The following is a 12,712-nucleotide window of genomic DNA, read 5'->3' on the forward strand; positions in this document are numbered from 1 at the left end:
CTTACCGAATCTATGGAAAGCCACTGCCTGTCAATGTGGGCAGTTTTAAGCTAGATGGCCAGTGTGGTTTAACAGTCAATCCCTCTTCCCATGGAACTGTGGCCATTGCAACTCCACCAGTGTGGTGTAATGGTTAGAGTGTTGGACTAGGACCTGGGAGAGCAGAGTTCTCCACTTGGGCATGAAGCTCAGTAAGCCAATGCCTGCCTCTCTCAGCCAATCTTGGGCCAATGCCTGCCTCTCGCAGCCTAACCAACCTCATAGAGTTGTTGTGAGGACTAAATGAGAAGAGGGGAACCATGTGCATCCCACCTTGAGTTCCTTGGAAAAGAAGGTGCCTTCAGTCAACACATAAATAAAAATCTGTGAGGAGAATGGTGGCCCCTTAACAACTCCCAGCACCCTTAACAAACTGTAATTCCCAGGGTTTTTTGGGGGAAGCACAACTGTTTAAAGTGGTATCATATTGCTTCACATGTATAGTGCAGATGGGGCGTAAGTGAGTCAATGCCTATACAGTATACCAGGTAAACATGAGATGTCTAAGTTCCACATTTGGCAGGAGTCTACTGTACATAAAGCGGATCTGCAATGAAAATACCCATCTATTATTATTATTATAGCTTAACAACATACTGGTAATGAAAGGGAAATAAATTCTTGTATGGGGGGGGGGGCAGAGTTCCTAATATGTGAAGCTTTTTTGAATGTGGATGCAGTTTTTTCACAATTAAAGCCCTTTCAATGTGTCTTGCTGTAGCTTGGTAAGTGGTGCACCGAATTCTTCTTCTGAGAGGTCAGAGAAATGTCAGAAAACCCATTTTGGAGGTGGGGGAGAAACCAGCCTTCCATCAGAACAGGAACATATATCTGCTCAAAGGACAAATCCATTAACAGGCACCAAAAGAGTATGTTCTTTTGAATCACTCCTCCCTGTATATGGAGCTGTGCAACCTGAGAGATGTTTCACAAACGCAACCCAAACTTAAAGTCCTATGAAGAGTGTTAAACACAATACTTGTGCAAATTGTTTTTTGTTTTATGTATTTTTATTGGTTTGTATAATAATAATTTATTTTATTTATTTATATTCCACCTTTTCCCCTGACAGAGGCTCGAGACAGCTTGCAGATAAAAATAATAAAGCTAAAAACATTGAGGGGGGAAACAATAATTAAAATGCAATGAAACATTGACAGAAGTAAAACTTCTGTGTATGCCATAGGAGCCAACTCCTAGGGGCTGAGGTCATTTTGTCCTCCCCCCATAAAGTATTTGAGGGGCCAGACCCCCCCAAGTTGATGGACATTGCCATTCATATGGTGTGCATGCGCCAGGTCATGTGGGGCTTACCTGAGCGCCACCCCATATTTTAGTCAAGTTGGCATCCCTGTCCAATGGAATCAAGGTAACAAAGATGAAAAAAGAGCAAGTATTCCAAACAGATGTTACTAAGCCAACATAACTGCCTTGAGGTAGACACCGCAGGGTATTTTAGCTCAGCTGGTAAGAGCACAGTGCTGATAATATGGGTTTGATCCCCATATAGGTGCATATTCTTAGATTGCAGGGGGGTTGAGCCTCAGGGTCCCTTACGACTCTACAGCTCTATTATTCTACTAAACTGCAGAAATTGGTGGAAATCAAAGAGACAATGGAAGATTACCTATGTTAGATATGCAAAACCATTTGTGCTTTTTTAACCAAGCATAGTTCGGTGCATTGAAAAAGCAAACTTCAGGAGCAGCGGAGTATTTTGCTTTCAAAATTACAGTACTGTTTAAGAATTGTTGACATTGTATATACTACGTACTCAGAATTGCTATGATTTAAATATAGATAAGGAGATATGAGCAGGGATCCATTAAGATGCCACAATAACTTTGAACCACCAGGTTTAGAGCAAAATTGACCCTTCTAGGAGCCTGAGACAGAGTCCAATTCAGATGATTGCTGTCATGCCATACTGAAAACCACATTGGATCTGAACACATGTTCAGATTTAGCACTTTTACCACAAGGTCTAGAAAGTCACTTGTACCATTAAACCTGTGATTCTCTGTATTTTAAGAAGTACATAGGAACTGACATTATTACGCTTTTAAGGGCAAATGCTGACCTGAATCATAAGGAAGGTAGAGACTGGGAGATGTAGTTATATCAAGGGGAGGCTATAAAGAAGATCCCCTCTATATTTTGCCCAGATCTGTTAAACACACATCTAACCAGGAGGAGGATGTGTCTAACAGAACATTTCAGGCTCTGAGATACTGACTAAAAGGCATGCATTAGAGGAGGAAGGAAAAGGACAATTTAAATGAAGGGGGAAAGAGCCCTTTGGCCTGGTGAGATTTAGAAAGTTACAAACTGCCTGTAGTCTTCCAGACTTCAACATGAGCTTTATGGATATTTTACTGATCTCTAACTAACGAACAGAAGGGGTCAGATATACAATGTGTCTCAATGAGATTTCTCTGGTGTGTTGTTTTATTTTTAAGTGGAAGCATGTGTTGGAAGATTAAGCAGCATCCCTTTAATCTCCGATTGTCCAGCTCCCCCTACTGTAATTACAGATTGTCAGACAGAAATGGCAACAGATGTTCAGTGTCTAAGCTAAGAATTATATACTTAGTCAATATCCCAGTGATTCAACACACTGATTGGGAGAGCAGAAGTTTACATTTATGTTGGATGGCAAAATGAAAGCATTTGTGAGCTGGAGCTGAATATGAGTGTAATCTTAATTGCTAACCGTTAATGAACAGAGAATGGCACAGTCTGTATGGTAATTGCACTGTGCTTAAATAAGATAATTTGCCTGCTTATTTTTATTCAAAAAAACTCCTTTTCAGAGTAGTTTACCTTTCTGAATGGTCTTTTAAATATCTTTTTAAATTGCATCTTTTCATGTTTCGTTGCACACCCTTTGGCCTGGCTAATTAGAGGAGGGGGGGAAATGAACGGATAACACTCAGCCCTATCCCGACAGATGATGTTTCTTGGCTTGGTCAGAAGATTGCTGTTTCTTAAGGGATTTTCTTTTCCTCACTATGATTCTGTTCCTTCTCTTGGTCTTAAAGACAGGGATATTTAGATTAGAGATAAAGCTCAGCCTAAAAAAGTGGGTCAGTGCCAGATCATTTTTAAAAAACCAACAACAACCCAATGTCATCTGTATTAGTCTAGGTCATCCCTAGTTATAGAGAACTAGGTCCAATACTCTTACTGCTGCATCAAAAACTCCAAAACATTCTTATTAGACCAACCAACATGACTTCTCATCCCATATGTGTTGCAGAGATTGATCTGTAGGTTGGTACTATACAGGTGTTGCACCCAGAGAAAATGAGAACATTCTGGCAGAGCTGGAAGTGTGTGTGTTTGTGCCAGGCAAAGGAGAAAGCACAGAGAGAAATTCGGGAAGAGTTAGTACCTAACCTAGTGGTGGAAAACCTTAAAGAAACCCAGCCACAGCTGGTATGGCCAGTGATCAGGGATGGTGGGAGTTGTAGTCTGAGAACATGAGGAGGACCATAGGTTCCCCACTGCTGGCCAAAGCACTCTTGGGAGAGACAATAGAGTTGAGGGGAGAGTATGAGGGTACTCCAACATGGAACCATGTTTTGGAAACTGAACTCTGAAAGAAGGAGGAGGAGGAGCAAGAAGAAGAAGAAGAAGAAGAAGAAGAAGAAGAAGAAGAAGAAGAAGAAGAAGAATAGTAGTAGTAGTAGTAGTAGTAGTAGTAGTAGTTTGGATTTGATATCCCACTTTATCACTACCCTAAGGAGTCTCAAAGCGGCTCACATTCTCCTCTCCCTTCCTCCCCCACAACAAACACTCTGTGAGGTGAGTGGGGCTGAGAGACTTCAGAGAAGTGTGACTGGCCCAAGGTCACCCAGCAGCTGCATGTGGAGGAGCAGAGATGCGAACCCGGTTCCCCAGATTACGAGTCTACAGCTCCTAACCACTACACCACACTGGCTCTGGGAAAAGGCGGGTACTCAGTAGGTTTAGTGAGTTAATATCATATATAAGCATAACAAGATGCGCCTGCTGGATCAGACCAGAGGCCCATCTAGATCAGCATCCTGTTCTCGTAGTGACCAACCAGATGTCTATTGAAAGGAGGCCCTGAGTCCAGCTGCGCTCTCCCTGCTTGTGTTTCCCAGGTCGGGCTTGGCGAGAAATTCAGTTCAATTCACATTTGAAGCCAAACTTACCTGACTCACCCTTTCTTAAACAATAATGTATGACCCAAAACACAAACACAAATTCAAAACAAAACAAATTTTGCAATGCAGTTCTCCAGTCACATAGTGTACAAAAATGCATATATCAGGGTAAAATATGCATATGAATGTACATATTAATGACAATAAAATACAAAGATGCACTATATTAGGAAAAATTGCTTTGCAAAAATATGTGTATTAAGAGAAAATGCTGAATAATTTTCATGAGGACTTTTTAAAAAATAATAATAATGAAGTAATGTGGAAATGTGGAAAACTGAACTGAAGATTGGAAAAACAATCCCATGTTTATTCTTCCCTTTTCCCTTTTCCCTTTTCCCTTTCCCTTTTCTTCACAACTAGTATTCCAAATTTAGAGATATATTGCTAAATGGCATGTGGAAGTGCTCATCCAATTCTAGAAACAAGTCACAACAGGCACAGAAGGAAGCCATCTTAGCTTAAAGTTAAGTGCCCATGAGTTTCCTTGTGGTGCCATCAAGCTGGCTTTGCATATCAGGGGCATTAACCCAGAGCTCTTCCAGTATCTGGGAACTTTCCCATTAAATATTATAAGGAACTTCTTAAATAAGCATTTTGCTATGTGGGCTTTTAACTTTTATTGTGCCATTACGAATGTGAAAGCAGAAAAGAATTGCTTCTTGCCAGATGTTATGTTAAAGGCTTTGCAGAGAGCTGCGTTTGGCAAGGGAGCGTTGACGATACATTTTAAAGTAACCACACAGCTGCAAGTGGGACTGCTTCATAGCATTACTCTTCTATGGAGCTGTTGGTGTACAGTATTTACTTAAAGCTTTATAAAAATTAGTAAGTGCAATGTTACTTTGGGGAGAGAGTTTGGCTTAAAGTAGGCCTGTATGCACAATTCACTGTGGGCTTCTTCTCCTTGCACACACACCATCATAGCGTTTCCTCAGCGCCATGTGTTGCTTTACCTGCTTTGGGTCTGTGGTGATAGTGCTTGCATGTAATTTTCCTCCTTGCAATTATATGTCCCCTGCAGCAGCCAAGCAGAGTGGTTTGGTTACTGGGCAAATGTTATCCTGACATGGAAGCACATGCAGAGGAGAGCCCATTGTCTCAATCATCCACAACTCAGCATGCCTAGAAAGCTTCAAAGCACAAGCCCAGGTAGGATTCAAGATCCCTGTTGCAGAAGAGCCTGTATTTACACATTTTGTTTGAGTTTCTCTCTGTGTGTGTACTACTACTACTAATAATATCTTCCATTTTCCTTGCGTGGAAAAGGCCTGCTTATATGAGCCAGGAGTTCAGGCAATACTACTGCGATAATTCCTCCTCTCCCTCCCCCCCCCCTCAAAAAAATGCCCCTCCCTGGTCTAGGATCTTGCTGCAGATATACAAAGCCTCACGTGTCAGAGTACTCAAATAAAGGCTTAAGCATGATATTGCTTACCAGGGAAAGGCTGTAGTTCAGTAGTAGAGCATCTGCTTTGCAAACAGAAGACCCCAGGTTCAATCCTTGCCATCTCCAGGAAGGGCTGGGGAAGATTCCTTGCTGCCTGAACTCTAGAGAGCCACTGCCAGTCATTGTAGAAATACTGAGCTAGACTCAATATTATAAGGCAGTGGCCTCCTGTTTTTCTGTGCTTCCTATGAGGACAAACATGAAATAAATCAACACAGGACAGATCACATATGAGCAGCAGCAGAATCCTGCTATACATAGAAGTTGGCCAGCTAGAGTGTGCCATGTCAGTGCCAAGAGAGGCAGGCAGGATGGTAGGTAGGCCAGGCATGATATCCAATCTAGGAGCCTGGCATTCTGTCTGTCTCCACACCAGAACAGTGCCTGCTGTGTTTGGGGCTTCTGTTCCTTCACTCTTCCTCTTCTCCTTTCAGCTTTTTCACAGCCTCCAAGACTACATTCAAGGTCTATGATATGGGTGGGCAACTTCAGGACTAGGGGGTTGAATGTGGCCCTGCAAGTCAGACCCTTGGACCTGTCTCCAGGCTACAATCCCCCACCCTAATGCCCTAAATGTTTTTTCTTGGATAGAATGTATCTCTGAATTCTGATAATTTCCCTTTCTTGCCTGGATGGAGGATAGTGTTTATGTATAGAAAGTAATCTACTGCACAAAGGCAACATTTACATTCTTGGCTTCTCCCACTCTTGACCCTGGCCTTGCTTACCACTATCATGTAGTGGTGCATCCAAGAGTACTAAAGGAGCTTACAGGTGTGATTCCAGAGCCTTTGTCTATTTTCTTTTAGAATTCTTGGAGAACAGGTGAGGTCCCTACAGACTGGAGGTGGGCAAATGTTGTCCTCATCTTCAGAAAGGGGGGAAAGGAAGACTCAGGTAACTACTGACCGGTGAGCTTGACATCGATACCAGGAAAGGTCCTAGAACAGATAATTCAACAGTTGGTCTGTGAGCACTTAGAAAAGGATGTTGTGATTACTAAGACCCAGTATGGGTTTCTCAAAAATAAGTCATGCCAGACCAAGTTGATTTCTTTTTTTGATGGAATTACAAACTTGGTGCATGAGGGAAATGCTGTGGACATAGTATATCTTGATTTCAGTAAGGTTTTTGGCAAAGTCCCCCAAGATATTATCTCAAGAAAGCTGGTAAAATGTGGGTTGAATGAGGTAACTGTTAGGTGGATTTCTGGCTGGTTGACTGACTGAACCCAAGTACTCATTAATGGTTCCTCATTAACCCGGAAAAAAGAGGCAAGTGGGGTGCCACAGGGTTCTGTCCTGGGCCCATTGTTGTTTAACCTCTTTGTAAATGACTTGGATGAAGGAATTGAAGGGATGCTCATCAAATTTGCAGATGACACCAAACTGGAAGGGGTAGCTAATGTCACAGAAGACAGAATCAGAATTCAAAATGACCTTATCAGATTGGAGAACTGGACACAAGCTAACAAAATGTAAGGTTTGGCACTTAGACAGAAAGATCCAGATGCACAAATATAGGATGGGAGACATCTGGCTTACTAGCAGTACTTGTGAAAAGGATCTAGAGGTCTTGGTGGACCACAAGCTTAACATGAGTCAATAGTGTGATGCAGCAGCAAAAAAAAAGCTAACGCTATTCTAGGCTGCATCAACAGAAGTATAGTGTCCAGATCAAGAGAAGTAATAGTACCACTGTATTCTGCCTTAGTCAGACCACACTTGGAATACTGTGTCCAATTCTGGGCACCACAGTTTAAGAAGGATGTTGACAAGCTGGAACATGTGCAGAGGAGGGCAACCAAGATGATCAAGGGTCTGGAAACTAAGCCTTATGAGGAGTGCTTGAAGGAGCTGGGTATGTTTAGCCTGGAAAAGAGGAGACTGAGAGGAGATATGATAGCCGTCTTCAAATATCTTAAGGGCTGTAACATAGAGGAAGAAACGTGCTTGTTTTCTCCTGCTCTGGAGCGTAAGACTCGAACCAATAGCTTCAAGTTGCAAGAAAGGAGATTCCAACTAAACATTTGGACAAACTTTCTGACAGAGCTCTTCAGCAGTGGAACATACTCCCACGAGAGGTGGTGGACTCTCCTTCCTTGGAGGTTTTTAAGGAGAGGTTGGATGGCCATCTGTCATGGAGGCTTTAGCTGAGATTCCTTCATTGCAGGGGGTTGGACTAGATGACCCTTGGAGTCCCTTCCAACTCTAATATTCTATGACTCTATGTGATTTAGAAGGGAAGGCAGCTGTCAGGCTGAAAATGATTCCCCCACCTTACACCAGTGGAGTCCTCACAAGTGGTATCTCATCTAGCAGATGCAAGGAGACTAATGAAGAGAGCTCAGGGGCTTAGATGCGGTAGCTGCTGGAAAATTATCTTTTCAGTCGCAATGACTGCCTCACCCCCATCTACATAAAGAACTGAAAAAGCCTCTTTAGCCAATTCGTCATTAAATGAAAAGTGTGTCTGCATGGAGATCTCAGCCCTTATGCAAAGCAATGCACAGCATGTACTGCCGAAAATGTATTCAGCATCACAAATTCTCCCACTGGATCTGAATGCTGAAGTAATTATTTTGCAGTTTGGTCTGCCAAAAGATTTACTTCTCCTGGAAAAGTGTTTAGCAAATGTTGTGAGGATCAAAGGAGCAAACATTTTCATGACAAAAGGGAATTTATACTCCAGACTACACTAGACAGTGATTAGTGAGTCACACACAAGAAGTGTCTTGTTTTCATCTTTCAGGCCTTGTCGCATTTAACTAAATGCTAATTCCTCAACTAGTAGCTTCACATCCTTCACTGTGACTGCCTGAACTGCTCACCTTTTATCTGCTAATAACCATTCTGTTGTGCTGAAGGGTTGTTGTTGTTATTATCAAGGTGTGCGTGTGTGTGTTGTTAGCCGCCTAAGTGACTCTGTCAAGTACATGTTGAGTGTGCATGAGTGTGTGGCTGTCTGCTGAGGATTTTTTAAAAAGTTTACCATGTGGTCAAGTTCTGATGAGGGTCTGATGTGGGGAAAGGAGAAGCAACTTGGCTCAGGAATAGTGTGTCAAAAGCAGATGAAGTGGTGAGGCTCAGTAACAAAGAAATGGGTGGTATGGAGGATCATGACAATCCTGCCTTCTCAGAGTTCAGGTGCATAAAATCCTTGTTGTTGTTTTTTGCATGAATAACTCAGAACAAATGAGTAGGGAAGTAGGTGTAAGAAAGCTGCTAATGTTCAAGAGACTGAGTGTACAATACTATCCTCCAAAAAGAGGTGTTCAGCATTACAGAAGGCATCAGGAAAAGATCATAGCTCAGTGGTAGAGCACATACTTTATACTATGTAAAAAGTGTCGAGTTTCGTTTCTGGTGTCTCCAGTTAAAAGGATTGTTAAAAGAGTCAGGTGATAGGAAGGGCCTCTGCTTCAGGCTTTGGAGAGCTGGGATAGCAGAGGGCTAGATGAACCAATGGTTTGGCCTGGTATAAAGTAGCTTCCTGTGTTGGCAAAGCAACATGTAGTGGGCTTGCCATTTCTTCCTGCAAAACCTAAACCAATGCATGGCCTGCCCTGTAACAATATTCTAGTCCGACCTGCACTAAGTCAGTTTCACAGCCCAGATATGATTCTAGGGCGACACCCAGGCAGTTCAGGACAGCTGGATGAAGCTTGTGAAAAACTACTGACCAAATGAGGGTTGATGTGTATTTGTGAGATTTGGATTAGCTTGAAGAGGAAAGCTTTGTAATGCTGGATATTTCTTGAGTGGGTTGGGTGTGGTTAATGTCCTGGTCCATGCCAATGCCCATCACAAAAAGAAGGCAATGGTCCAAGTAAGGTTCATATCAGTAGTTTTGGGGTTCTGGGACAGATGGCAAGGCAAATCAGGACCTTGGATAAGGACCAAGCTGCTGTTTCAGGACCATGGTTAGTGGTTCTGCAGCTGAAGCAGAAAATGCAAGCAGTGCCTGCAGAACTTTATTGTCCGGGCTAAGTAGTCAAGATTATCTTAGAAATGCCTGTGGCATATAAATGCCTTAAATAAGGAAGGAAATAAGACGGAAGACCCACCTCCTGAATGATGTGTCTGGCCTTTCTCTGCAGGCATTTGCTTTCATTAGGCAGTGGGACTTCAAGCTGTGTAGGATGCTATGGAGAAAGCTCCTCAAGGCTCTCCCAATTCTTCAAGGAGTCTGTGGTTCAGTCATCAGGATCCAGTGGCAGAGGTGTCTCCTCAGCATTCAAGGGATGAGATGCAGGCTCCAGTGCTGCTGGATTCACATGGGAAGGTCTAGGGACTGAGTCCATCTTCTTCTGAGGGCTCCTGCTGTACAAGGACCCACCACCTGAAAACTCTTGGTGTATTTATGCAAGTGAAGACTATGGATAGGGCTTGTGGAATGAGATACTGCATATCACTTATTTAGGTGGGCAAAGCGGTAAGTGATGAATTCAACTCCCTTTGACAATGAAAGTATAATACTGCCTAATTCTCCTTCCCACTCTTCCATCTGCCACCTCCAGTAATTTAAATCCTTCCAAAGGAGACTAAAGCCGTACTGGTGGGGGAAAGCCGCATTAACTAGAGAACCTGTGAAACAAGCAAATGGCAACTTAACTGTCAAACCTTAACAACATGATGGGATTTGTGCAGTGCTTCAAAGTCCAAAACATAGTACATGGCGCTCTGAAGCTTTGTATGTTTCTACTGTGCAACACAGAGCTCCTCTAGCCTGCTTTGAATTCATCTGATTTTTTTTTATGGTTGGCTTTTTTTTAATTGCATCAACACACAAGATAAGAAAGCCAGTGGTTTAATCATGCTGCAACTGACACATCTGCAGGATGTGGGACACACATCTTTGTTATCAGACACTGTGTGGGTGAACATAAATACCATCCAGGCCATATACACACACACACGATTACTACAGAGCCTCGTTGCTCTGGCCAACGGAGTTCAGTGCTTGAGAAAGCATTGTAGTCATTGCAGCCAGTTGGGTGGGATGTCAATCAAAGAATTGTTCTGTGCATTTGACATTGACAAGTGTTATCCCTGCATAAGTCAGTTGAGAAAACGTCATGGAGGAAGACTACAAAATGGTAATGAAAAAGGTTATAGAGGCTGGATCTAGGTGCAATGGATGCTTTGGGATACTACAGCTTTCTGTTGAGCATGGAAGGCCATGACAAAGAGGCAGGATACAACATTCCTATCATCATCAATCATTATCATTAAATTTATATACCATCTTTCCTCCCGAAGGAGCCCAGGGTGGAAAATAAAAACATATTTTAAATTACAGTGGTACCTCGCAAGACGAATGCCTCGCAAGACAAAAAACTCGCTAGACGAAAGGTTTTTCCATTTTTGATTTGCCTCGCAAGACGAATTTCACCTATGGGCTTGCTTCGCAAGACGAAAACGTCTCGCGACTTTGTTTCCTTTGTCTAAAAACAAAGACATGTTTTGTTTATAAAGTTAATTTATTTTCCCTTCAATTTTTGAACTGCTCTTTACAGTATGTGTGACTTTAAAGAGCAGTTAATAAACTGTTGTTGTACCAAATTTGGCTTTGTTTGGACTTTTTTTGACCATAGGAACGCATTAATTGATTTCCATTGAATTCCTATGGGATTTCGTGATTCGCAAGACGAAAAATTCGCTAGACGACAAAACTTGCAGAACGAATTAATTTCGTCTTGCGGGGCACCACTGTATTCCAAGACAGATCCAAACTGGGAAGCATAGCTAATGCCACAGAAGACAGAATCAGGATTCAAGATTACTTTAACAAATTGGAGTACCAGGCCAAAACTAGCAACCTGAATTTCAGTAGGAACAAATGTCAGGTTCTACACTTAGGCAGGAAGAACCAGCTGCACAAATATAAGATGGGGACACCTGGCTTGCCAGTAGTATATTTGAAATGGATCTAGGGGTCTTAATAAACCCCAAGATTAATACATATAAGTAAACAGTCTGATACAGCAGCAAAAAAGTGAATGTTTTTCTAGGCTGCATCAACAAAAGTATAGTGTCCCGATTCTGAATTTTTTCAAAATTTGCATAGAGGTTATATGACATTGCCTGGTGCTGCTGTTATCCCAGCTTCACCACTGCAGTTGCCCATCAGTTTTCTTACCACAAAATGAACAGATTTTGTTTAGTTTCTGGAAGAGAATTGGTTGCACAAGAGCACCAAATCCACATTCATCACACAGCTTACATTTTGCTGGTATATATGATTGAATCATTTCCACAAGACAGTGACAATCTGGAAGCAGCCCTAGAAATCATTTTCTTCATTTTATGACGTACAACAGAAAGCAAGATACAGACCTATTGAGAGATGTGCATTAAAACAACAGAAAGCAAGTTACCAATGAACTAAAACCAGCATTCTGCTGAGTGCTACCTAAATCATGTCCTTTTATACCCTACTTCCTCCAGAACTTTTAATACTGCCTCGTTATGTGCTCAGCTACAAATGTTAAGCTTAAAGACAGATGAACAAAGTAACTTTAATGTGCTTAAACTTAATGCATGGCAGAAGTGGCTTCATGGATGATGGTGTAAGCTTCGAACATTTCTTGAACAGTAGACCAACGCATTAAAATGTGGTAATCAGACTTGCCAAAACACTTGTGTCCCATGATGCACTCTGTTGTGTCAGGCAATTTGTGTGTGCATTTCGTTGTCTGCAATGCTGGGTTCACCACCAGGAGAGTAATGTAAAGGATACACAGAATCTGTCTCTAACACCAAAGTGCCAAAGGAAAATACACAGTGTTTTTATTTACTTCTTTATTTTAGACCATAAAAATCCAGCTTTTCCACTCCAGAGGAATCATTCAAAGTGGCTAACAAAGTATAAAAACAGAGACAGAAATAACAGCAATAATCGCAGCATTAAAACAATTACCAAAACCAAACGAAATAAAAGCAGCCTGGGGGGGGGGGTTTGAGTCTAGGGAACCAGGGATAAATTAAAGAGTAATGAATAAACAACAGCAGAAGGGAGACAACACTTA

This window comes from Podarcis vaucheri, assembly GCF_965113315.1.
Source record: "Podarcis vaucheri genome assembly, chromosome: 4".
Taxonomy (NCBI): Eukaryota; Metazoa; Chordata; class Lepidosauria; order Squamata; family Lacertidae; genus Podarcis; species Podarcis vaucheri.